General features: G+C 53.8%; 3 long non-coding RNA genes across 4 annotated transcripts; 1 reads left to right on the top strand and 2 right to left on the bottom strand.

Annotated features, from left to right (window-relative positions):
• Positions 1-269: 269 nt before the first annotated feature.
• Positions 270-4,433, bottom strand: LOC121134352. Of its 2 annotated transcripts, XR_005871443.1 has the most exons (4): positions 4,073-4,433; positions 3,412-3,544; positions 1,559-1,681; positions 270-902 (listed from the first exon to the last, which is right to left on the bottom strand). It is a non-coding gene; the product is annotated as an uncharacterized LOC121134352 (long non-coding RNA). The 2 variants fall into 2 exon arrangements; XR_005871444.1 differs by lacking the exon at positions 3,412-3,544.
• A 5,934-nt stretch (positions 4,434-10,367) lies between these two features.
• LOC110340992 lies at positions 10,368-14,816 on the bottom strand. The gene is made up of 3 exons (XR_002382850.2): positions 11,925-14,816; positions 11,680-11,836; positions 10,368-11,275 (listed from the first exon to the last, which is right to left on the bottom strand). It is a non-coding gene; the product is annotated as an uncharacterized LOC110340992 (long non-coding RNA).
• A 1,934-nt stretch (positions 14,817-16,750) lies between these two features.
• LOC121134309 lies at positions 16,751-21,112 on the top strand. Its single transcript, XR_005871381.1, has 2 exons — positions 16,751-16,924; positions 17,105-21,112. It is a non-coding gene; the product is annotated as an uncharacterized LOC121134309 (long non-coding RNA).
• The last annotated feature ends 5,579 nt before the right edge of the window (positions 21,113-26,691 follow it).

Below are 26,691 nucleotides of genomic sequence, written 5' to 3' on the forward strand. Positions count from 1 at the left end.
CCTGGATGTCCTTAGCTGAATTTCTCCATTGAACACTACAAAATGTGCCCAGTATCAAGCTGCAGATGGACCTCACCAGGCTACTGACTGTCCAGTAACTCTTGCTTTTTCTGTGACTCTAGAGCAGGACTGGAGTGAGTGCCGGGTACAGACTCACCAAGACACACCAGGCAGCTGCCAGCCCTCTCCAAACCCTCAGCTCTCCTCCGTCCCCCATGCCTCCCCCACCCCACCCCACAACCCTGTCACATTTGGTGAGAGAGAGCCACGTGAAATCACTTCAGCACCCACTGACTGACAGGGCATCTCCCATGATTCTGACAAAGAACAACCCAGGACAGCGAGCAGTTTTGATCCAAATGGGACATCACACAGGCAGAGTTTCAAAATATGCTTAACAAACACGAGCCCCTCTAAGTTCAGGGATCCCACCAGTCCCCAGAACAGTGGCTTGGAGAGCCCACATGGGCTTCAGCCACAGTCCAGAAATGAAGTCATAGGAGGGGACAGTGGTCCCAGCTACTGTTCTGCATGAGAGCTTAGAGCCATACATCCCTCCCCAGGGACAGAGACAGATTCACTCTTGGGTCTGAAGGCTGGTCTTCTATGCGATTTGTTTTTTCTTATTCTCATTATGCAAATTTCTGCCTCTTGGCACAACGTCATTGGTACCTTGTGACCTCGGCTCCTGCTTCTGTCCTTGGGAGAAGACTTACTGCTGGGTCCTGATGGTGGCCTGTGGGGCCAGATAGTCCCTGCTGACAATGTGGGGCACAACAAATGACACAGTCCTCTTGTGTAGAAGTGGGCTTTCTTTCCTCCAGTAGGCACTGCATTTTCATTCCAGCCCCAGAAAGAGCAATGGCAGTTGACAAAGTTGAGCAAGACGTTAAACATGTGACCTAAAATGCAAAGCTTTAGAGTTGCCAGTGAGAAGCCGATAAAAAATAAAAGATATACTAGAAAAAAAAGTCATGACTGTGTCCAACTCCACAGCACAGCTGTGTGCAGCTCCTGCTGCCCTGACTCCAGGACCTGTAAGAGGTACTTGAAGGTCCCGAGAACTGGTCTGACAAGTGGGGACAAGAGGTACCAACAAGGTGGTAGAACCTAGCGACAGCACCTGAACAGGATGAGAAGGGGATGTAGTGAGTTCCCATCCAGACGAGCCTACCCAAGCCTACATGTAAGCCACGTTCAGGAACTCCTGGCTTCATACAACACAGGTGTCATACTAGCTTGCCAAGGGACCTCCTACTCAATGTGACCCATGGGAAATGGGTGAGGGGGTGCAAAGTTCCTGGGTCTCCTTTTCTTCTCTTTCTTTTTTTTTCAGCAAAGAATAATGGAAGTCTACCAGAGGGCAGCAGGCTGGGCACTAACTGGATTACCGGCTGTCGCTGTGCAGGTGCTTCATGGCACACTCTCTGGAGCCTGGCTGGTCAAACCCACTTCTATCAAGTTGATGAGGAAAACAGTTCCTGGCAGACTTGCCTTTGTCAAACCATGGAGAACATTCTGTGACAGAACATCTCACCCTGGGATGGCAATGACTCACCTCTGCTTGTCATCTGATGCGAAGAGATGTCCTCAACGAGGCCAGGCAGCCCCAGCGTCAGCCATGTAAGCACGGTGGTGGCAAAATGACATAATGTCTCTCTCCCTAGTTGTCAGCTCAGAACTGGATCATTTGGTAGCAGAATGAGGGGACAGGTTTAAAATGTCATTGATAATAATTAATTATATGGAATGAAGTTATAATAAATTAAATGTTATTTGTGGGCTGGGTCATATGTCTCAGGCCATGCGGGGCAGGAGGAGGCTCACATTCAGTGACTACAGGTTCTGGGTCCAGGAGTGTCCTAGAACGCCAAGTTCTGATTGCTCAGGACCTTGTTCAGAACGGCACAGGTCCCCATCTAACCTACAGCTCTACCGTGTCTACGCAGCAGCACGAACACATCATGGAAGAGGTTGCTGTTCTCCATTTCTTGGGGAATAAACATGGGAGCCCACAGTCTGCACATGCTTCATGCAGATGTAATCTCTCCCCAGATAGTTTCCATCTGCAGCTGGTTGACGCCACGATGGGAACCCTTGGACATGAAGGGCTGTTTTGGACGGAACAGGCTCCGTACCAGCTCCAGTTCCCTCGGTTGCAAAGCTGACTCTCAGCTCAGTCTGGGGGGGGTGCAGATGCTCCACCGCCCTAGAACCTCTGTTGGCCACTCAGGGCACCCAGGGATGATGTGAGAGACCAAGAGCCCACTGTTGCTCACACACACGGGGACATGAAGGCCAGGGAAGAGACAGGTTATCCAACAGCCCCCTGCTTGGCCCTCCGCCCTCCCTACTGCTCATGGGCCTGGTTCAGCTGCATTAGGGATAATTTTCCCCTACAAGGCTTCTTTGGGAATCTGGAAACTTCTCTGACCCACTTGGAGGCTGTGTTAGGACAGCCAGAAGGAAATAGGCTCTTTCTCACAGGAAGCTAAGCCTTAATTAGCATTTCCTCCGTTGCCAAGTTGGGGACCCAAGGGCCAGGTACTACTGAGGAAGTGACAGCTGGCCTGAGTTCATAGCTGGAATGGCGCACCCAGGGTGAGCATGTGTGTTGGAGAGGGAGAAGGAGGCGGTCTCTTTAGGGACCAAACTGCCTGTCTGTGCTGCCTTCACCAACAGTACCACTCCAGGCAAAGAAAGCGAAAAGGGTCGTCTGTTCATCTCAGCCCAGAAGCCCAGAGCGTGGTCCCATAACAGCCTTCAATTAAGGCAGAGGCTGGCGGTGTATTTGCATTTTCATTAAGATTAATGAATCATGCATGACTCACTGTGGCGGAGGAGAGGAGAGAGAGCTACCGTATAGAGGAGCAGGGCCCTCCATAGTGACCCAGCATGAGCAAGGACCCCCACCCTGCAGCGTCTCCCACAGGGCTTGGGGCAGCCTGCCCTCAAGGACACCATGTCCCTTCCTCAGTCTTGTGACTCGGGAGTTCTGTTTCTCCACACAAGGAAGTGCCGGGTGCAGCTACACAGCAGCTTATCCCATGGATGTCAATAAACGTGACATTAAACAAACCAGGTTCTCTGTTAGGTTTGAGAAATGCCAGGTTAGACTTAAGCAAGCAGGGTCAGGCAGGATTTTAGCAACAGAACTTCTTGGAGACATGAACACGCTGGCGTGTGCCGGGAACTCCAGGTTTGTGTGCACGCTGAAGTGTTTTCTCCGACGCCACCACCTTTGGGTTGGTATAGGATTTCCTATGCAGTCTAGAAGGATGCTCTGGCATGGACTTGAGCGGGTGACAGCTTTGCTATCACAGGAGGAAGATGCATGGACTACAAATACTCCTGCATGGGAATGAGGAAGGGACTCCTTCCAGAGAGTGTGTTCTGGGGTTCTGCTCCTACCTGTGATGGTTGCCCAGGCCTCTCCATGCACCACTGCTTAACTGCCCAGATCTCTTTGCGACACCACCCTGGCTCCCCTCTTCCTCACCCTTGTCTGTCTCTGTCCTGTGGGGTGCTCCTGTCATTGAGTAGGCTTTGAGAAGAAGCAGAGATGAAATTGGATGCTTGCCTGTTTCTGTGGGAACCAACATCCTCCCTCTGCTCTGATGTGAGGTTGTGGGAGCCCTGGCCAGGCTCCGGAGGGAGCAGACAGGTGGAGGCCGGAGAGAGATGGGCTGTGCAAGGGGTGCATTAAGCCTCGGTGACCCTCCTGTTTGGTGAAGGTGCTACTATCCTTGGGGACACTGTCTACCTTAGGCATCTGACCTGTGGCCCGAGGACAGTTTGGGCTGTCCAATGCTTAAGGAGCCTTAGGCTTTGCTTTGTCCTGGGCCTGGAACCTGCATCCCCTAGGGCAAGGCAAGAAGAGAAAGACTGTATGCTGGCCCCGCTTGGATTGGTAGCTGTGCCTGGGGAGGTCAGACCAGAGAAGTACGATGGACCTTGATTTGAACACCTACCCACCCGCCCCTGCTGAGTGCTCCCAGTGACCTCAGGGACACCGTGACCTTTGTCGTCACTGCAGCCAAGTCTGTGTGAAGAGCGATAAGGCAGGGCTTACAGGGCAGCTCAAGGCTTCTATGGCTGTCCTTGTCCCTGGGGGCCCCAGGGCACAGCTCCCCAGAGTACACAGCACACAGTGCATTGTGAGGTCCTGATCTGGTCCTGATCTTCTCCAGCAGACACTTTTGTTTTAGGGTCACTCTAGGAGAGATACCTCTGGGAGCTGCTCACCTTAGGGACACCCTCATCTACACTGACAGTCCTTAATGATGCTGTCACAATACCCAGGCAGCGCCAGTGTGATGCGGGCACCCAAAGGCCCCCCTCTAGATCCCTCCTCTATTGAAGTGTGCTTGGGTGAGTGAGGCCACTGGCCCTGAGGAACTGCTGCCGTTTGCAATGGAGACTGCCTTCCTTTTGTCTTCCTCACCAGCCTAGAGCTTGGCACACGGCAACGTGACTGTTGTGCCAGCATAGCTGGCACAGCATTCTAGCTGGACATCTTGTACCTCCTGGGAGATGTCACCCTGGTAGGATGGGTGGGACCATTTAGAGCCCAAAGCCACTCATTGGTAGCCCAGGGCCTGCGTAGATAGCCTCATAGGCTCTATCCTTGACCTGCTTAAGACTAGGCTGGCTCTGAGCCTTATCTACTAAGAATGCACCCTGGACACACTCTGAGGCATAGCTGGGATGCGGGGCTCTAGGCCACTGTCGCTGGGTCCCTGGCCTTAACCATCTGCTCCACCTGTGCTAGGAGTCTCCTGTAAGTGTCGGGTGCGGTTGAGACATGGACACGGATGCTGCGGGCGCCTCAGTTGCTTCGGGCAGGTGATCCAAGATCCAGGGAAGTGGGGTCCAGGGCCCGATGATATTTGCTCCCCTCTGAGAGTCTGGAAGACTGCCAGCTCTAGATTTTACAGCATCCTCATCAGCAGAAGCTGGGGCTGAACCTTCAGCCCTTCCTCACTGCAAGGGCTGACCATTCTGTCTCTCCTAAGCACCTCGGAAGACAGTAGGCTCCCCTACTGCCTGGGAGAGGCAGAAGTTTGGGGAGAGAGTATATGAGGGAGACCCATCCTGCAGGCCTCTTGGATCAGAAGTGGCAGGCAGGACCCCAGCATGTACACCCAAAGAACTCAAATTTTAGCAAGGAAAGGCCAAGTGTTCCCTCACATAATTGGAGGTCCAGAGACACTTGTGGCATCCCAGTTCCCTTGGTAAGAGGCTCTGCTTTTCTCCAAGAGGGTGCAATGTCCAGAAAACATCTTTGTACGGTGGTCCAGCCGGCTCAGCCTGGCAGCCTCAACGCTTTAAGTCCAAAGGAAAAGCATGGTGCCTCTTCTGAGGGGTGGGCTCACTCTGGAGCAGTGTGGAACTCATGTTGACCCCTGTGTCCTCTGGCGTGGGATGAGGCTGAGGTGAAGTCAGCCCTCGGTTACAGGGCTCTGATTGGCTGCCGGTGAGATGTTCTAACTTGAGGTGTTTTAGGAGTGAGACTCTCCACAGGGGAAGCAGTGGGGGTGATGTGGTTCACACACCTTTGGGGAAAGGAAGGGGTAAGGGAGGGAGCGGTATGGGGCTGGGAGCCTTCAGAAGACTTGACAACCAGGCTGAGTGGCAGCTACCGGTCCACCTGCCCTCCACTCCCTGCAGCCAGCATTGCCATGGCAACAGCAGCACCATCCGAGGCTTCCAGTGTGTTTCTCTTTCCAGAGGCGGCCTTTACCCTCCCCCCTGCTCCAGTCAGTTGGGCTTGGAGATGCAGTTTCTCTGAGGAGCCTGAGCCCCACCAGTCCTGCCGGGTCTCAGCTGGAGAACCACGGTGCTGAGACAAGCGTGAATGTTAGCAGTGAATTGGTAACGGTCCTGGGGGCCAGGTTTCTGAGGTCCAGCCTCCCTGGGCTGGCTGCTGTCTGAAAAAGAATAGGGGCGGGCATACATTTCTCCCCAGTGCCACAGCAGCTAGCCTGGCCGGCTTCTGTCCTCCACAGATCTCTCGGCACCCCCAGAGTAGAGCGTAGGCCTGGTTTTGAGCCTAGGGCTCCAGAGCTTTCCAAACCTCAGTTCCATGCACATCATCATGTTCCACGCATATCATCGTGTGCAGGACTAGCTCCTAACTTCCCAGTAGCTCAAAGTGCCAGGTGTGAGGGTTAGACCTCCTGCCACTGTGTAACTGGAAGAACATTCCAGAACCTTCTTCTTGCTGCGGAGGCCCAGAACCAGGTGGGGCAGTTGTCACACCGCACACACACAAATGCTCGGCTCTGTGTCTGTCACAGCCATGTAAAGACACCCTGAAAGGGTGAGCTGCAAGGAGTGCCCAGAGTACGTCCTCACAGGCTTTCCAGAGTACGTCCTCACAGGCTTTCCAGAGTACATCCTCACAGGCTTTCCAGAGTACGTCCTCACAGGCTTTCCAGAGTACGTCCTCACAGGCTTTCCAGAGTACGTCCTCACAGGCTTTCCAGAGTACATCCTCACAGGCTTTCCAGAGTACATCCTCACAGGCTTTCCAGAGTACATCCTCACAGGCTTTCCAGAGTACGTCCTCACAGGCTTTCCAGAGTACATCCTCACAGGCTTTCCAGAGTACGTCCTCACAGGCTTTCCAGAGTACGTCCTCACAGGCTTTCCAGAGTACATCCTCACAGGCTTTCCAGAGTACGTCCTCACAGGCTTTCCAGAGTACATCCTCACAGGCTTTCCAGAGTACGTCCTCACAGGCTTTCCAGAGTACGTCCTCACAGGCTTTCCAGAGTACATCCTCACAGGCTTTCCAGAGTACGTCCTCACAGGCTTTCCAGAGTACATCCTCACAGGCTTTCCAGAGTACATCCTCACAGGCTTTCCAGGCTGAGCAGTGGCATGCGTTGGTCCCTAGCAGGCATCAGGACTTCGGCCCCTTCCTGGTCCTCTTCGATGGGAGCCAGAACAGGTAGAGGTCTCGAGGTTTCACCACACTCCCTGAGCTGGGCCCTACCATACCATCACTGACAGAACTTTAAAACCCTCTTCTTCCTCTCCTCCATGGTACCGACAGTAACCACTGGCCTGATGTGGCTTGCCCGTCTGACGGCGCTAGGTCCTAGGGTCCTCCTCGGCTGTCATCTCAACCCTTTATAGGAACACAGGATTGCTGGCAGTGCCAGGGTCAGCCTGCCAGCTGCTCAGGTCAGGCACATCTGGGATAACTTGCACACAGATCCACCTGAAGGGGCGAGGCCTTCACCCAGGACACCAGGGACCAGGACCAGAGACTGTTGACTGTGGAGAGTTGGAACTTCTTCACACGCAGGCAGCATAGCTGCGGGGGTGGGGGGGTGGGGGTCACGTGGTGGGACTGGGAGGGGTACTTCACTGCTGAGTGGAGCGCAGGCCTGTGAAACGGACACACAGGATGGGCATGTGATAATGTGGGGCTCAAGGAGGATGAGGGGTCTGGAGGGGAAGCTTTGGCTCTGTGGGATCTGCAAGAGCTGCCCAAGACGTCTCTAAAGCGAGTCGTCCCTCATCAAACCACCAGCGTGCCCACAGCCCCACTGCATGAGGCAGGGCTGGAACACAGCCACGAAAGATAAAACGTGGGCTCAGGACAGTACAGGTACATGCACCACCCCCCTCCCTCAGAGCTGGAAAAGGACAGAGCTGGGGGATGGAGGGCAGGGATTGGTGGTCCCAGGGTTTTCAGAGCTAGGCTGGACCCTCCCCGCTATATGGGATCCCAGCAGGCAGTACAAGGGCAGACAGTGATAACAAGTTGCTGGAAGGCTATGTGGGGAGTTGCCAGCTTTCTAGAGCCAGAAGCCACCCTGCTGGGGAAGAAGAAACGGCCCAGCACCTCAAGGACACATGCCCAGGGCTCTGTCCTCTGATTCAGTTGTGCATGTAGTCATTGTGTGTGGACACACATGTACAGGCATGTTTACTAGTCACCACAGTAAACTCCCTCATGCAGCCCTGTCCTAGGGTTTCTATTGCTGTGATGAAACGCCATGATAAAACCAACTCAGGGAGGAAAGGGTTTCCTTCGGCTTGTAACTCTCAGGTCACATGCCATCACTGGGGAAACTCAGTTAGGAGCTCGAGGCTAGAACCTGGAGGGCAGGAACTAAGAAAGAAGCCACAGATGAACGCTGCTTACTGGCTTGCTTCCCCTGGCTGTCTCATTGCGCTTTCTTATAGAACCCAGGACCACCTGCCCAGGGATGGCACCGCCCCTAATGGGCTGTGCTCTCCCGCATCAATCAATAATTAAGAAAATGCACCACAGGCTTGCTCACAGGCCAATTTGGTGGGGGCATTTTCAAAACGGCTCCAGCCTGTGTCAAGTTGATGTAGACGAGCCAGTAGAAGCCCTATACCCCGCCACTAGCCCATCAGTTTCCCGTCTATACAGTGAGGCCATCTGCAGAGCCAATCCCAGGTCACTAGAGCTGTTCATATCCAGGGGTGTCCCCAGAGTGCCCAGGACACTCAGATCTGGGTCCCCAGCCCTCCCCGCAATCCACACTTCTACAGAGAAGCAGAGGCAGCAACAGCACACAGCCCTTTGCCATGTTATCAGCCCGCACTTCTCTCTCTGGTCACGCTGGGCTCTGTTCCCACCTCCAACCCTGATTTATCGTGGTTTCCTGTTAGAATTTACGTGAATGGGCCGCTGCTGGGCCTTGCTCTCCCTCCAATACTTCTGTGCCCATGCTGGTCTTGAGACACCATGTGGGGCAGGCGTGTTTGGTGTCTTTATCATCCTGTTGCCGCACCTTCCTAAGTGCTCAGTTGGGACTGTTAGACCAGCATGCTTCGGCTCGATTCTGTGTCCTGGTACCTTGGTATGATCCCACCTGTTCATGTGGGTGCATAAACAGCCGCAGAGCTGCGAGTATGTGTTCATGCTCCGAGTGGCTAGAAGCACACGAAGAGGAATCTCATCAAGGAAGAGCCCTGCCAGGGTGACAGGGCCATTGTTCCTGGAGGGCAGAGCCCACTGCCCCGCCTCCCTGCTCTGGTGCCTCTACACTACCAGGCTGGGTCTCTCAGCTGCTCATCGGGGGCATCCTGGCCTCTCCAGCTGTTCAACTTGATGCCTGGAAATGAGTTTGAATCCTCCAAGCCACAAGAGTCCAGGCCAGAGAAGAGTCAGCAGGACAGGGTTAAAGCCGAGGTCTGTACGCATGGGTACTGCAGATGCGCGCCGGCGTTCACAGACCGGCAGGAAGCTTCCGAGTTTGTCGTTTACCTCTTTTTTTTTTTTTTTTTTTTGGTTTTTTGAGACAGGGTTTCTCTGTATTGTTTTGGAGGCTGTCCTGGAACTCACTCTGTAGACCAGGCTGGCCTCGAAATCACAGAGATCCGCCTGCCTCTGCCTCCCCGAGTGCTGGGATTAAAGGCGTGCGCCACCAACGCCCGGCTGTCGTTTACCTCTTATCGGAAGACATTGTCCCAGGGCCTCCCTGCATGCTTCCCAGTTTCCAGAGATGTTCAGAGAATTCCACGTGGCTCTTCTGCTTGGCGGAATGGCCCTCAAGCCTAGAGCCCAGAACTGTGGAGAAGCTCTCAGCAGTGTGGGCTGCTCTTTCTTCCCTCTGGTCTCTCTGGAGAAAAGCGCACCTCTGTGCCATGGTCCTCTGACAGGGCCCTCAAAGACCTACAGATAGCCAAGAAGCTGAGAGGGGGCAGGACTCCCCTTGAGAAACTCAGGGTACACACAGGATCTTGGGAAACCCTTTCTCTAGGTAGCCAGGCCAACAGAGAACCCCAGGGGTGGAAACAGGCAGGGTGTGTGCTGGGGACCAGATGGTGGCTGGGGTGATTGGTTTTGTTGGAGAGGGAAATGGACTGCCCTCTCAGTCCTTCCAGAAGCTTCCCTGATCATCTTGCTCCACTGCGGTGGATTCAGGTTTAGTGGATCCATGCTTATGCATGTTGGGATACTTTATGCAGGGTCACTGTGAAAGAAAAGTAATACAAGCCAGGCGGTGGTGGCACACGACTTTAATCCCAGCACTTGGGAGGCAGAGGCAGGTGGATCTCCAAGTCTGAGGCCAGCCTGGTCTACAGAGCGAGTTCCAGGCTACGCAGAGAAACCCTGCTTTGAAAAAACAAAAATGAAGGAAGGAAGAAAAGTAATACAGAATCCCAATCATAGAAAATATTTAGGGTTGGAAAAGCAGTCAAAGTGAATGGAAATTCCACACATGTGATGACATCTAGAAAAACGGCCTCAGCTTTTCTTAACGGACAGGCAGCTCTCTGTAAGCTCTGTGGCGGTGTCTTCCTGGACACTGGGGCCTCTTAACAGAGCAAGGCCTAATCTACCAAGAGACTAAAGCACTTGCAGAGTCAGCCAAACCTTTCAAAGAATCTTTATGGAAACCTCTGTTGAGGTGTTTTGTTTCCACACGAGGTGTCAGATTGGATGAACGATCCTCAGCTCAAGCCACTGCTCTTTATTCCAGGAACTTTCTACTTTCCAAGTAGGACCTCTGACTCCACCGGTGAGTGGTGTTGCCAGTGGTAGTGGGGGGGGTGTACAGTGCATAGCAGAAACTTCCAGAAGCCATCTGCGATCTGGATGGCAGCAATAGCAGATCTCACAAAAGTGGTCATGAGCCATCCGTGTGAACTCTCACCACTGAACGCAAATCAGGAAGTCGGTTCTGCGTTCCCACATACCAGGGCCGCTCTGAGGCCCATCACCCCGAAGCAGGGAGGGAGTCTTCTGGACGGTCGCCTGCCGCTCCCATTATGCTCCTGTCTCTGACACCCGGATCCACTAGTGGTCTGAGTTCTCCACCAGTGACCAGGGCTCCCTGAGCGCCCAAAGAAAGGTGGCAGACGGCTCTCCCAGAAGCCAGACAAGGAGGAGAGGGGCCGGGTCAGGAGGGATAGCCACACGGTTCCTGCTCCGGGGCCAAAGGTTCGCTGTCCTGAGAAATCGTCTGCCAGCTTGTGTAGCACCCAGGCCCAGCATGCTTCTTGAAGGACAGTTACTCACACAGGGACAGGGATGTCACCTGCCCCAGCGAGTCGCCCCCTCCATCTCAGGAGCAGCCAATGCCATTAGGTTCTAGCAGGAGCTGTATGAGCGGAGCTTCGGGTAACGGGCCAGGGAGGGAGGGGGATGGCGAGGTGGCAAAGGGAGGGGTCCAGTCTATGAGAGCTGTTGTAATAGAATACCTCCAGATCTGTGATTTATAAGGAACAAGTGAAGTTCTCACAGCCTAGAGGCTGAAGGTCACGGTCAAGGTTCCGGCATCTGTTAAGTAAGAGCTTTCTCACTGCTTCATCAGAGGGTGGAAGGAAAGGAGGAAAGATGGGAGGGAGAGGGAGGAGAGAGGAAGCTAGAGAGCGGGGGGGGGAGGGAAAGGGGGTGGAGAGTCTACTTTGCAAGCACTGTCTTGTCCTTTCCAGAAGGCAGAGACCTCATGGCCTGTTAGCTCTCACAGTCAACACTGTTGCCTGTTCATTTTCCCATAGCAGAGGGTCTGGGGCTGAGGGCATGCCTGGGCAGGGTCTAGCTGTGGGGAGGGAAGGCTGGGTTGCAGTGGCCCTGAGCATATTATAGACTACAGATGACAGGAGCTGAGAGCAAGGCTTGAGGTGGCGGGTGCCCAGGCTTTGTGGGTTCTGCTGAGCGGACACAGGACTGTTTTCACTCACCTTGCCCCACACAGACCAATGAGGATGCTGTCCCTCCGGCCCATCGCTGGGCACCCGTGGGTGAGGTTGCTACAGGCTGCAGGCTGAGATTGCCGCTGCCAAGCAGCACAGGGCACATGGAAGGACAGTTTCCTGATCGCCCGTAGGTGAGTTACAGCTGTAGGAACAGGAAGGGGAAATGTTAGCTCTGTTGCTCGGCAAACTAAAAAAACGAGCCCCCATCCCCCCTTCCTTTCTTCACGCACTCAGTGTGTCTCTGCACGGCATCACAGTGGTCCAGACATGATGAGCTCCATCCCTCAGCACAGATACGGACCATGTTCCCGTTACGCACAGCGTGGTACGGCAGTACAGGCAGGATGGAGGGTCCCCAGACATCCTCCAGCAGCTTTACAGAGCCGAGGTGCCAGGTGGGCGGGGAGAAGGAAGCAGAGGGCAGCAGGGTGAGGGCCATCGGGTGTGTAGTCAGGAGCGGGTACACAGGAGGTGCCAGGCAAGGAGCACCAGGAGGGCTCCTTCAGGTGGTTTTGTCTATCCTGAGTGCAAAATAGCAATCATGCAGGGCTTAGGAGGGTCCCTCAGTGCCTCTGCCCTGGCTCCACTGGGGTGGTAAAATGCAGCCAGCCTCTTCAGGGATGACTCAAGCGTTGTTTGGGGAAAGCTTCATGGGGGCAGCTAGAGGGACCCGCAGGAGGGCTCCTTCAGGTGGCATTGTCTATACTGAGTTCAGAATGAGAGAGAAACAGGTGACCCAACAATTCCTCCCTTTCCAGAACAAGTTGAGGACAGTGAAGCCTTTTGTCACCATAGGCAAAGCCAGCTAAAATGACAAATAGCATCAATGCCCCAGAGGCTTAAAGCTACTTGGATTTATTTCTCTCATAGGACACATCTATTCTGACAGATGCACAGTGGGCAGAAATAGTGAAGAAAAGCAGGGAATTTACCAGAAGCTGCATGTTGATCCTGGTTACTTCTCAGTAGGTCATGGTCCCAGCCACTGCCCCAAAGGATGGATGGATGGGAGGATGGATGGGTGGATGGATGATGGATAGATGAAGGATGGCTGATGGATAGATGAATGGGTGGATGGGTGGATGATGGATGGATGAAGGATGGATGGATGATGGATGGATGGATGGATGATGGGTAGATGAAGGATGGATGGATGAATGGGTGGATGGGTGGATGGATGGGAGAGTCCAGAAGACTCATGGAAAATGCTGCTGAGGAGGCAAAACACCACCAGTAAGTGTGGGGTGCAGGGCAGGAGGTGCCAAATTGATCACCCCCAGGCTGGCCCCCACTGTTCCTCTGGGTCAATGTGGCTAAGAAAAGGCCTGATCCCTGACAGCAGTGGCCAAGCCACATGGAGGTAACCACTCTGCATCCTGTTCTCCCTGGCAGGCAGAAAGGATAAGAACATCTAGGCATTTCTTGCCTTAGGTCTGGGGCCAATTAAAGGTACCCATGTCACTGACATTGAACAGTAAGCAGCCGTGTTTCCTCACACAGTTAAGACTCAACTGACATCACACCTACCCAATAGCCTTTGCGTGCCTCCGGTCTGGCTCCTAGCCCCCAGGCACTTGTGTTTTCCAAGCTTCACTCTATCCTCTCTAAAGCATTTGCCCTCCGATATCTTCACCTGAGAAGTCTGTGTTCTTGCAGACGCCACTGCCAACACCACCTCCTCCAGGAAGGCTGCCATCTATTGGTCTATCTTCTACCCTAGCCTTTGATGGGCTGTGAAGCAGCCCTGTGTCTTCAGACCTGCCCCATGTGGTCATCACAGACAGCCATCAGAGCCACAAGGGAGGGGAAAGCCATTGAGTGGTGACCAGACAACAGTGAGACTGTGTAGACATTTGGCGAGCAAGACCTCCTTGGGTGGACATTGATCTGCTGGAAAGATCTGGCTCTGTCCCTGCCCAGAGTGGGGACATAGCGTGAACATGGTGGCATTACCTCAGAGCTGGCAGACCATGGCTGTCCTGGGGATCTAACTGCTCAGCTGGGGTTGCATCTGCCCTACTAGGTATCCCCACCTAGGCAGGAAGCTCAGGGGAGGGAGAGGGTGTATATGCAGAACCAAAGCAGTGGGAAGAACCTCTCAATGGTGACCCCAGATGGGTAGGTCTAGGGGTGCTGTCTGGGCTAGGGACAGAGAACAGGCTCTCATGGTAGAAAGTGCTCATCCCAAAGTGAAGGCCGTTAGCGCAGGGGAGAGCCTTTCCCCTCGGAGAAAGTCTTACATGAACCTCAGTTATGCAGTCATAGAAAATGGGTACGGGAATCAAACATATCCTGAGAATAAGTCGTAAGAAGTTTATTTCCAAGTAATTCTTTGCTGTTTATCTGATCAACCAATTGTTAAAGACAAAAGGCAAATTTGTACACTCAGACAAAAGTGCTCATCTGCCGCTACATAATGCATGAAACCGTGGCTGAATGGTTAGCTCTGCAGGACTCAGGGCTTCTTCCGTGTTCCTAGGGGTTGGTCGGTATTTTTGTTTGATGACCATCAGTGCTTAGGGCACTGCCTCATAGAGATGTGTAGAACGAAACGGTGGGAACATGTTTCAGGCTATCCCAGGCATCACTGGAAATCCTGTCCCGATTCCAGGTCAGAATCAGCAACCCAAACAGCAGTTTGTAAAATTAAGCATTCTATCCCAACCCTGCTCAAACACGCGCTGATTTATACACACGTGCTGAAGGGGGAGATGTTCACTTATTTTCTATCATTGTTTCTTGAACGGTAGACAAGCTTATATGCACGTTAAAAACACCTTGTTCCATGCACAGCGTGCACGGTCAGTATGCACACTGTGTGTCTGGGACCAAAGCTACAGTGAGGTCACAGGGTACAACGCAGGCGGCCACTGCCAGCAACCTCTTAGATTCTTCATGTGTTTGAGTTGACCTTTAGTCACGGAGTGTCCAGAAACTTTTACCGCTGCCAGGTTTTGGAGGCCTCCATATCTAGTTTCTTGGGATAGAAAGACAGACAAGCTTGCCTTCTCTCTCTCTCTCTCTCTCCTCTCTCTCAGCTCTGTCACAGGCAAACTGTCACAGATTTCACATGTGTCACAGTAAAATATGACATCAGGACTCTCACCTGATGGACATGGGCTCTGTGGGTTTAGGGGCAGAGAAAAGTGGCCCCCAGGGGTTGGGGGTGACTGTTCTGTGCTGACTAACCATTGGCACTTGGAGCCCTGGATAAAAGGCCATCTAAGGTCTCTTTGGTGTAAGTCACTATGAGAGTTCTATTCTGCTGTTCTGGGACAAACTGCTGGTTGGGGTGGGACAAAAATCACGGTACCGTAAGGTTTCATAGACAGTGTGAGTCGAGGAGGCCAGAGGGAGGCCAAGAGGCTACCTGCAGTGTATCCAGGGAGGTGCAGACCCGTCTCGGTGATGTCCTCACCTTTAGCGATGCCTGGAGAGGAATGAGCTCAGGACTCCATTTAGCTAAGGCACCAGGCATATTAGCATCTCTCAAGCCTCCAGGAGCGGCTCTTCCTGTTGTGAGTGGCTATGGCACTCAAAGTCATGGCAGCCGCTTTGTAATCAGCCGCTTAAAACACAGGGTTGGCGAGAGCCGCTGGGAAGTGGCCTGGAGCCCTCTCTGAACAGCCGTGGTCCTAACTCTGGAGCCCTTCTCATTTCCAGTCTTGTTCCGCCGCAGCCATGAGAATTCCAGCAGACACCGGTGAAAGAAGGCACGGGACAGCATAGTGGGGGCTGGGAGCTGTCCCAGCAGGAACGATGGCAAAGAACCCCACACGTAGCTCACCCTTGGCTCCATATCACCTCTAGCTCATCCTCTAATGAAGCCCCACCCGACTTCTCCAGCTTCCCCTTTTCTCTGAGCCCAGCCGGCTGCCTATCAGATCCATGAGATTTTGATGTCCACATCCAACCCATCCATCGTGGTCCCCAGGGGAAGACGTTGCAGGATTTCACACGTGCTAGCCCTGCTATCGGTGTGACCTCCTTCGGTGGAGAAGGGAGCAAGGCCATGAGAGGAGAGGGTGTACCTGGGTCCTCTGGGGGAGAACAGACACTTCAGGGGAAGCTGCACGCGCCAGGGACAAAGTGGCAGGTGGGAAAGGCGAGGCTGGAAGAGGCCGGAGGCATCCATTGGTCTTTGGAAAGGAAAGAGGAGTGACCCGCAATAGCATGGCAAAGGCTGTGTGGAAGGCCTAGAGGGACTAGCAGGGGCTTCTGGGAGGGTGAGACATGGTCCCCAGGTCTCTGCTAAATGGTCCGAAATGGGGAAGTGGGACCAGTTGGCTACACAGCAACCCTCCGCAATATGGACAGGGACCCCACTACCTTCCCATTGTAGCACTGGGAAGCAGTGAACAAGAGAATTTGGCTTCAGCCTAATTCAGGTGACTAACCAGCCCATGTCCAGCAAGGCCTGAGGCCTGCAGTAGAGTGTGCTGAAGGCCTCCCTGAGCTGGGCATTTTAGAGTGAGTGCCTGGCCTGTCTGGGCTCAGCAGGGGTATGTCTTTGTCCGATGTGAAAGCAATGTCTGGCATACATACCAGGGTCTTCTGTGGAGAGCTGGGCGTTGACCCCAACCCAGAGAGCCCTGCAGCACCAAGGAAGAGAGCAGAGTCATCTGGGTCCAGGATGAGATCAGTAGAGGCTTGACAACAGCTGTGTGTACTGGCTGCAGTCAAAAAGCCTGTCCTGGGTGTCCCGTGAGGGAAGCATAAGCTGTGACCTTGTGGGTATGGTGTGTGTGTGTGTGTGTGTGTGTGTGTGTGTGTGTGTGTGAACCTGGTGTGTGTTTAGTGCGGAAGTATGTCTGCTAGGGTGTGAATGTTGTGTGTATTTGTGCAACTGTCATGGTATATATGTTCCCCTGGTGTGTGTGTGTGTGTGTGTGTGTGCATGTACTGTGTAGAATTTGTATGTCTGTGGTGTATGTCTATGGTGTGTGCTCCCGGTTGTGTGTGAGCAATGTTTATCTGTCTGTGGAGATGTTGTGTCATGTTGTGTGCATGTACAGCCCCACCCCTCCAGCCTAATGAGCTGTGCTGGCCTGGAGCCTGGTTCTCCTAGTGCCCTGCCAGGGGCTTTCCTGTCTGAGGGAGCTAAGCTGAGGAGAGCTGGGCCTCCCGGATGAGGATTTCTGCAAGCTGGGCCAGGCTGTGGGGGCCGCATCCTGGCAAGATAGGAGAGTGTCCTCCAGGCACCTTGAGACCATCTACCACATGAAGATTGGTGAGAAGGTCTCCATACCTCAGGAGGCTTTCTTTCCTTCTTTTCTTTTCCTTTCTTTCTCTTTATTTCTTGTTTTTACATCTCAACCAAAATGACCCTTCCCTCTTTCCTTCCCAGTTCCTCTCCCCCACCTCCCTCCACCACCCCACCCCCATCCATGCCTCTACTGTTTCTGTTCAGGTACAGGAGGGCCTCCCCTGGATGTCAGACGGCCAAGGTAGATCACTTTGCTGTGAGACCAGACACCGCCTCTTCTGTTACGGCTGGATGAGGAAACCCAGTAGGAGGAATGGGACCCAAAAGCGGGCAGCAGAGTCAGAGACAGCCGCTGCTCCCACAGTCAGGAGTCCCCTAAGACCACTTACACAGCTGTAGCACATCTGCAGAGGGCCTAGGTCAGTCCCACGCAGGCTCCCTGGCGGTCAGTTCAGTCTCTGTGAGCCCCTGTGAGCTCAGGTGAGTAGATTCTGTGGGTTTCTTGTGGTGTCCTTCTGGCTCCTACAACCCTTCCTCCCTGTCTTCTGCAGGATTCCCTGAGCTCTTCCTAGTGTTCAGCTGTGGGTGTCTGCCACAGGGGACCTGGGAGGAGATTGGGGTACTGCCTTAAGGACCTTCCAGGTGACGGTCTGGACCTCTGCCCAAGCTGGGTCCCGGCTTTCTCGGTGAGGGTGTAACCCAGCCTCCAGTCTACCCCTGCCACGGAAACCCTGGCTGTGACAGACACAGACCTGAGAGCCCCATTTCTGTCCTGCAGTTGCTGAGCCACTAAGCTGTCCCAGCCTGCTACATTGTATTGTAGTCACTGGTTCTTACTGAGCTGATGGGGGACCTAGTGTTGATTTCCAGAGCCTACCTTCACACTTTCAAGCCCAGTCCCAGTGAGCTCAGGGAGCCTCAGGGTGCTCCATGTCCTTGCGCCTGGTGGCCATGAAGTCAGAGACACCCCAAAGTTATTCAGGGTAAACGCCACAGATCCCATTCCCTGCCCTACTTTGCCTCAGAAGAGACCAGTCACTTGTTTGGAACAAAATGTAAGAGGCCACTAAACCCTCACTAAGCAAGACTGACAACATTTTAGCACAATACTGTTCAGAACCAGAACAAAGGCACAGCTTGTGAGAAAAAAAAACTCGAACTTTTCAGCAAGTCAGGATGCCCTGCCCTGAGTCCTCACTCCAAGCAGGCAGAAGGACCCAGGGAAGTCAGGCAGAAGCTGGCCCACCTCCACCTCCGCCTCCGCAACATGGTCTCCATAGTGACTGGTTTGGGGAGGTGGATGAGGTGTCCCCAGGAAGGGGAATCCCTGTAGGAAGAGGATATGAACTTCCTCCCCCAGGAAACACATGCCAAGATGTGAAAGGAAACTCCCCCAGGGGCTTTCCCGGGTCAGACCTGGGCTGGCTTTCCCCCAGTTTGGATTTAGACAGAGTCCCCAGGGCACAGGACAGAAACCCCTATCCTCCTGCATCCCGTGCCACGTCCAGGAGAAGCCCCATCTCTCTCCTCCAGGAGGAACGTGGAAGGTCCTGGATTTCCTGTTTCCTCCGGTGTTTCCAGCTGCTGTGGGGAGCTGACTTTAATGGGAAAAAAGCCAAGATACGTTTCCAGAATCTGGTTGGATTTCTTGATTTAAAGTCGTCACCAGTCGCTGGGACACTGGAGGGAGAGTGGAGTTGTTCCCAGTTGCCAACGGCTTCAAAGGTCTGGGAAGTCCCCTCCACGGCAGTTACCCTGTGAGGAGAGCAGGACTGGACTTGCTGCTCTGTTAATGCGGGGTCACTGAGTAGCTCTTCGCAAGGAGCCTGTATGGAGGACTTGGGCTGCCTCTAATATCAGTGTGGACGGGGTAGGGAAGGGGCAGAGAGTGAGTACTGACCCGAGAGCCTCAGAGACCAGTAGTTGGAGCCGCCTGACAGCAGCTATGGCTTCTAGTGAAAGGACACTGGCAAGCCCTCGCCCCCTGGAGTATAGACTAAATGCAGGGACCTCCAGAGAAATGAACTACAGGCCTTGGATGGTCCTCCCCATCTGTGAGTGGGTTCACATACTTGGACTCAGCCAGCCGGATGCCCAAGTCATATATGCAATGTCAGTGTTTGCTCATGACCCACATGTGCCGTCCCAAGAGCTTGGAAACTCACTCCACACAGTGCCAGTCAGCCATCTGCTTGCAAGGGTCAGTTGAGGAAACAAAGTCTGCCTGCGTTGCGGCAGCATCCTGACTTCAGTCCCCGTCCCTGATCAGTTGGGTGTAGGACATTAAATCGCTGACAAATGAGACAGAATGCACACCTGAATGATGGAAGGTGACATCTATTTATTTTAAGGACAGGTTGAAGGCGGGCTGAGAGCTGGAGACTATAGAAGTCTTAAGGCAAAATTCCTTCCTTGGAGAAGCCTGGGGATTGCTCTTAGGGTCCCTCCTGACTGAGCCACGCCCAGCCAAACACTGGAGGCCCAGCCTCTTTACCAAGTTGACTGACAGCAGGTGATGGCAAACACTTTCTGAAACATCTGACTAATCACTGGGTACTTCAGTCTGGCCCAGATGATCCATTAAATCATCACATCCCAACTTTACCTCTCCGGAATGTCGTAGGTTTTTTTGGGTTTCCTGTTGACTAGGTACAAAGGAAGGCAGAGAACTCACTAGTGTCTGTCTCCACAGCCTCGTTAGAGAGAGGTCAATGCAAGAGTTCAAAGCTCCCAGGCATACAGAAGCTCACTGCATACCAACCTGGAATAATGTATCCAAAGGGCTTAGCCTGGAATTCTGGGTCTGTAAGAACTACTCAGAACAGGGTCACCTGCTGGAGAGAGTACCTCGTGCTCTTGTTGTAGAAGCTGGGGTGGTGGCCTTACCTGTCTCCCACCAGGCTCCTGCCTCGTGCACACAGCCTGCCCATCACAATGCAGGGACTGGACGGCTTGCTGGCACAGCTAGTCTTCTTCCCAGAGCCTTGTGATAGCATCTTAGAGGACTCTCCAGTATGTCTGAGCCTGCATTCCTGATGGGACACCTCCTATGGGCCTCATGCACATGCGGGCTTTGGTAACCCCTTGGTAATCTGCTGTGGATTCGTTAGTCTTGGCAATTATTCAGTAACCAACGCTCCCAAACCTATGGTTCCACGCTGTTACAATGCACTCCAAAGGACTGGATGGACAGGTCAGCTTTTCCTGCACTGGGGGATCCTGGTTCCTCCACAGACATACTTTCCAGAGGCCCACGGCGGGAGTAGAAGATTGCAGTGTGGCCCACAGCCCAGGAATATTTTGGCAAGAAGGTACATGTATTACTTCTGCTCAGAGATCCTTGGCCATGGCTGGTCATGTGATCCTAATCTAATCACAAGGAAGGTTAGGGAGTGTGAAAAAAGACAAGTAGATATTTGGCCGACACTAGTGCCCTTCCCCCACACATTGGTAAGGCATCTGGGAGAGGGAGGTGGGGTGGGAACCGGTTCTCTCATGGTACAGGAAATCACCCCAAAGCCTATGGGCTTCAGCACCCTGAGTTTGGAAGCCCCAGCTCTATGGGTCCGCGTGCTCAGTGACTATCATGAACTTGTAACTGAGACGCTACATGTGACTGGGTTGGGAATACATTTCTATGAAGTGTCTCGTGTAGTTGGAGGCTTCAGCATATCATGGCTGTTGGTTGTGGCTAAACCCCGGCCGTGTGATGCACAACATCTCCACAGGGTCTCCCCATAAATCAGAGCCAACACCCTCAGCAAAGAGAGCCAAGATGGAGCAAGGTGGAAACCTGTCACGTGTGACCTGGTGGCGGCCAACACCATCACACAGACCAGCAGCCTCAGTGCTGTTAGAGTCCAGTGATGTGTGATATACTGTGTTAATTTTCCTGGCCCAGGAGGTACCTGCTTGGATAGGCATGGCTTCAGGTTGTGGCGTGAGCAGGATGGCCTGGGAATTGGTGGCTGAGAGAGGGACAGGCTTCCCCAATATGAGGGACTCTTTCAGTCTGCTGGCGGCCTGGGGAGACCCAAGAGCCATTGGAGGGGACTCAGTCTCTGCCTGGAGTCCTTCAAGCTGTGCTGTTTTGCTTACCTATCTTCAGACTTGAACTGGAGTCACCCATGGGCTTTCCTGTATAATGTTCTCTCTACAATCATGTGCAACCATTTCTTATGACAAATAAACACATAGCTGGTTGTCTCTGTGTTCCTGGGGGACAGGATGTTTTGTGACTAACCTAGGTGAAGAGCCCCGGGGCCATTGTAGAAGATGCCACAAGTCTTTAATTTTAGTGAACCCAAGTCCCAGCTAAAAATGGCCATACGTGTTTCCCAGTACATGTACTATTATCCTAAGAAGCCCATCAAGCCAGCCTTCCCTGAAGGACTCCTCAGTGAGGCCCACTTCTGCCCAGGCTATGTGTGGGCGAGACAACGGCCAAGTCTACAGAGGTGGGGAATGCGAAGGGGATACCCCAGAGGACGGAGCAGAATAAAGGCAAAGGCAATCATGTTTCTGTCCCCACACCACATCTGGAGAGATTAAAAGGCTAACTCGGAAGCAGGAGCCAGCAGTAAAGAAACGTAAAACTGGACCTCTCCACGCATGGCCAATTAAAAGTGATCAGATGTGGACTAGAGAAACGACCCAGTTGGCCAAGTGCTTACCATGCAAGCATACGGACCTTAGTCTGATCTCCAGAGCCCACAGGGAAACAAACAAGCAAACAACAAAAAGGATATGGTGGTGAGTACTTGTAATCCCAGTCCTGGGAGGCAAAGACAGGTGGATCCCTAGACCTCCCTGCTCATCGGTGGAGCCATACTGGAAATTTCCAGGCCAGCAAGAGACCTGTCTCAAAAACCAAGGTTTATTGCTCCTAAGGACCAATGTATCCAAGGCTGATCTCTGACCTCTATAGATACAAGCATCTACACCTACATATGTTCTTGCACACACAGAAACATGGACATGTATGCACACACACACTGACCAGACACTAGGGGAATCTTCCCCAAGGGTAGTTAAGGAAGGGGAGAGAAACTCAACTCATCACGGCTACCCCAAAATACAGAGGCTCTGTATTGTCCCCAGCGTGGCTGGTGGCTCTTGTCTTCATCTGTGTGAAGGTCCAACTGCTGCATTTGTCTGTGCTTTAAGGGCAAATGGAGGATGAAGAAAGGGGTACGGAGGTCACTGCAGAGACAAAGTGAGCTGAAGACCTGTGCACACGGCACACTTGGGGTTCCTGCTGCTCCCTGCAGTTGGCAGTGAGTCAGACTTGACACGCCATGGCCATTTCTGGCACTGTAGCCGGACACTGGGACAGCAGGCTGAATCAACAGCTTGTGTAGAACTGGGAGGACCTGGATGGAGAAGCCCACCCCTTATCAGCAGCCAAATTTATTTGTCTTCTCTGCTCACCCTGGGGAATGGTGTGGTTCTCCTACTGTGGTGCATGCTGGGAAGACATCTCCATTTAGTCCACATGGTCCGCCTGTGCTGGCTCCCGTGCTGTGACACTTGGAACAGCAAGGCGAAGTCTAAAGAGGAGTAATTGGCTTAACGGCTTTGCCAAGAGCAGAGATTCAGGCACAGCTGGATCCAGGAATCCAAATCATAGTCTCAAGATTCTGCCCTTCTGCCCAGACTGGCTGTGGTGATCATGGCTGTTAGTGTCCACCGATACTTCAAACTTGTTGTCCCAGCAGATTTTGTAAACTATGGCTTATTTATATGTGTGTGTGGGGGGGAGCACAGTATGGAGGACACAGGTTGGCATCGGGTGTCTGGCTAAATTGTCCTTTGCCTTATTTTTTTTTGAGACAAGGTCTCTCACTAAACCTGGAACATGCTGATTCGGCAAGACCAGCAGGTCAGCAAGCCCCAGGGGTCCCCTGTCCCTGCCTCCCTAGAGCTGGGATTACATTTTCATGCTGCCATGCCTGGTTTTTTTAATGCATGTGTACTGGAGACCAAACTCAGGTCCTGTGCAGAGCAAACACTTTGCTGCCTGAGCCATCTACCCATCCAGGCCACGGCTCTTGACTGAAAGATTACTAAAGACCGTGGGAAGGGTCTAGGGTGGGAAGCCCGCCTTTCGCTCACAGTCGATTCTGCTGCAAAACCGATTCCCCTTCCATTCAGTCCACCAGGAGGAGAAGAGCAGAGGTCTGGAAAACCATTCTCTAGTCTTTACACTCTCCATGTCCCCAGGCTGCTGCCTCAAGTCTCTAAACAAGAAGCCTGTCAGGGGGGTGGCGCCTAAGCACGGAGCAGAGGCACAGAACAAGGAACTGCTTCCAAGGGCTGGTTTACACCCAGGGGTGAGGAGGTCGAGCTGGGAGCCCCAGGGCATTCCAGAGACCTTCCCTGTGGCACCAAGCTGTCCCGGGAGCTCAAGAAAGCTTCTCTGACCCTCAGTGCAGTGTAAATGTCGCCCTCATTACAGATCTTGTCCGCCAGGCCTATTGATGTCCTAAAACCAAAGGCCACAGCCCCAAACTCATCCCGCAGCCTAAGCAGGACCGAGAATCTTCCTGCAGACCTAGCTAGGCTTGTTGCTTATAGCAAGTGCACACAGTCAGCTGCCTCCCTTCCCAACTCTCCCCATCTGGTCCACAGCCCAATCCTGGCTCAGGAGCCCAGGAAGGAAAGCTGAGAGGTGGGTACCTATGTACTTTGAAGGGTGAATGTTGTGTCTGAATCAAACTTGGACAGACCCAGAAGCTAGAACTTGCTAGCAAGTTCCTCCCAGCCACCGGCTGAGCAGGAAGCTGTCCTCCCCAGAACCTGTGCTGCCCAGTTCCCCGCAGGGGCCTCTCACCAGCAGGCTTTGTGACAGAACTCAGCACACCAAGGCTGCAGGAGCCAGTTTTAATGTAAAGTTCCTTTGGTCTGGACACGCAGGACACTACTGAGTGACAAGAGAAAGTCCACATTGGTCTCCCAACTGAGAGTGGCTTCCTTCAGCCCTTTCAGTCCACACAAGCCCCAGCCAGCTTTCCACAGAGCAGTTGAGCCTTGCTAACATCCATTATCACAAACATAGCCCTCAGCACAGCCTGTCCTCAGCGACTGGGTCAGCCATGGTTGCAACTTGGGCTATTCCGTGTTGGCGGGGGCGGGGGCAGGAGGTGGGAGGGGGCTGAACCACGGGTACATAAGCCACCAGGCACGGTGGAGGGCCGAGGGTAAAAGCCAGGCCCTGCGGCCAAGGGACTGGAGGCTCTAAGGTTCTAGGCCATGATAGCCAGGTAGCCTCCAACAGCTGAAGGTTGCCTGCTGCCTACAGAAGCACTAGCCTCAACTGCTTGGCACACAGGGCCTTTATGCAGGCGGGACATAGGGTGTACCCCATCCTTCTCTGTGGGACAGGCATCGCTTCCCCTGTGGCCACCTCTGTGGCCACTTCTCCCTGTGGTTGTTTTCCTTACCCCAAGATCATCCCCTGTGGTCACCTGCTCTGGGGACAGTCATCTACAGACAGCTTTGTCTTTCTAATCACCCCACTTCCTATGGTCACCCCCCTGCCCCCCGTCACCGCCCTCCTAAAGTCACCTTCTCCCTTGTGGTCAGTCCTCCAGGTCACCTCTGCCCCAGGTTCATGTTGAGCACCATGAGAAAGAAGCCCTTCTTGCCTTTGTTTCCCAAGATGCTGGCCCTCCCTCGTTCTGAGGCACCTGACCTGGGGTCACATGGCCAGCCTTGCCTGGCAGGCTGGATGATCTACTCTGAGTCACTCCTCTGTGCCTGAGCTTCAGCTTCCTCCACAGCACAGGGACAAAAACATTTGCTTTTCCACCCTGTTGTGGTGAGCGAGTCAGAACAAGACGGAAGATCGCTGTCTGCCTGTGGTGTGTGCCTAGGTTCCTACGTGCGCGTGTGAGTGTGTGCAAATGCATGCATCTCGAAGATGCCCACCGGTGACTGGGTTCCCAGGATGCTCTGGGCAGCCCTCTCCTGGTCCCATGAGTCTCCTGAGAGTGGGGGCTTTGGGGATCTGCATGCCACTGGTGGTGGCAGGCACAGCGTGTGCAGGTGGCCACACACTGTACCGCTTCTGCTTTCTGCTGACCCCACCCGGGGCCAGCCTCTGGTTTTCCCAGGGTACTTCTGAATGGAGACTGTCACTGAAGGGCCTCCCCGCAGGGGCTTAGAGCCCCTTGCTGACAGCCAGGCTGTGGGGCAGCAAGCTGGGCAGCTGCAGGCAGCAACAACCATGAACGTTTCCGATGAGCTCTCGGGACCCCCTGGTGCCTCTGAGCACTCAGCACCATGACTGCTGGCGGAGTGTCTGAAGAGTGGATGCTATACTACAAGGGCCGAAGAGGCCCAGACAGGGCAGCAGGGAGGTGGAAGGCAGAGATGCTGCTGAAATGCGGACAGGGGCCTCCTAGGCTTTGGGAACACAACCGCAGCCTGGGAACATATCTGCCACCTTCATGCACTGTGTCCTTCTGCCACGGACATGACCCCAGTTTGTGGCAAACTACTTCTCTCTTCTGCTTCCATTTCCTTTCCCCAGGAGGGCACCAACACCCTCCACCCAGAGGCATGGGAAGGGTTGTGGGGGGTCTATCTTCCCTAAATGCCACTTTAGGAAGGAAATGGAGTACGACAGCTTCAGTGCCACCAGCCCTCAGCAGGGGCTGCAAAGGGACGCCACAGTCACACCCCCCCAACCCCCAGGCCCAAGGCTATCTAGGATATAGTTGCCAGCCAGCCAGGTCCTCTGTACTAAGATACTTTAGAGGAAAGATGAGGACACCTAAGACTCAGAGCTACAGAGAATATTGCGATATGATTCCCACTGGACGGCTTGCCCAGGTAGCTGGGCAGAGAGCCCAGGATGGGGGTGAGGACAGGCAGCCTGCCCCACTCCTGTACAGGCCCAGAAGGCCCAGTGCCCCTCCCATGGGCATCTCCTCACAGCCTCCCTAGCAGACCCCCCTTGACAGCCTCAGGAGATCCTCAAGCTGTGGAGACTGCACTGGGCACGCACATCCAGCAGGGCCCGGGAAAGCGTCACTGGAACCTGGCCTTCAGCTGATGGGAGGAGGAGGAGGAGGAGGGAGGACTCAGGATCAGTACCCAACACGCTGCAAGTGAGCCACCTGCCTCCCTGCTCCTGCCATTGGCCCCACACACAGTGGCTAGGGACTCACTTCCCACCATGCAGCACCGGGCACTTACTGAGCTATAGACCAACAGCTTTGCATACAATGACTAGAGTTTCCCTGGCTCCTGGGACCCGTCAGCTCTGTACTCTGCAGCTGGCCTGACTCACGGCCCAGATGTCACTACCTACTCCTGTGTCTGGACGGAGTGGGCTCTGCCTTGGCTCCCCACCCACCATCCCAGCTCTCCCTGCGACTCCAGAGACCTCCCTTCCACTCCATGGCTCCTTCAGGACAGGCCTTACCCCAGGACTACTTACCCCAGCCTACGATGACCCGTGTGCCCTCTGACCTAGGGTCAAAGTTTCAAGGCTGACATTCTATCACTGTAGCTCCAAGGTGGAGGTCCCAGCAAGTCTGGGGACCCTCCCCAGAAGGAACTATTTCCTGGGGTAAAGTTAGGTTATGCACAAGGAGGGACAGACAGTCCTTCTGACAGTGGGACAGTGCAATCCTGCCCCGCCCTCAGGAAGGCAGAGCTAGAGGCTCCAGACTGCAGAGGGGCAGGGGAGGCCTACAGCGGGGTTGTGGGCTGAGACAGAGCACCCTTTTCCTAAGTTCAGCCTGGAGAAGAGTGGAGTGGTCATAGCCACAGCTGTGAGAGCT

Source organism: Mesocricetus auratus, unplaced genomic scaffold (genome assembly GCF_017639785.1).
Source record: "Mesocricetus auratus isolate SY011 unplaced genomic scaffold, BCM_Maur_2.0 Super-Scaffold_100027, whole genome shotgun sequence".
In the NCBI taxonomy this organism is placed as follows: domain Eukaryota; kingdom Metazoa; phylum Chordata; class Mammalia; order Rodentia; family Cricetidae; genus Mesocricetus; species Mesocricetus auratus.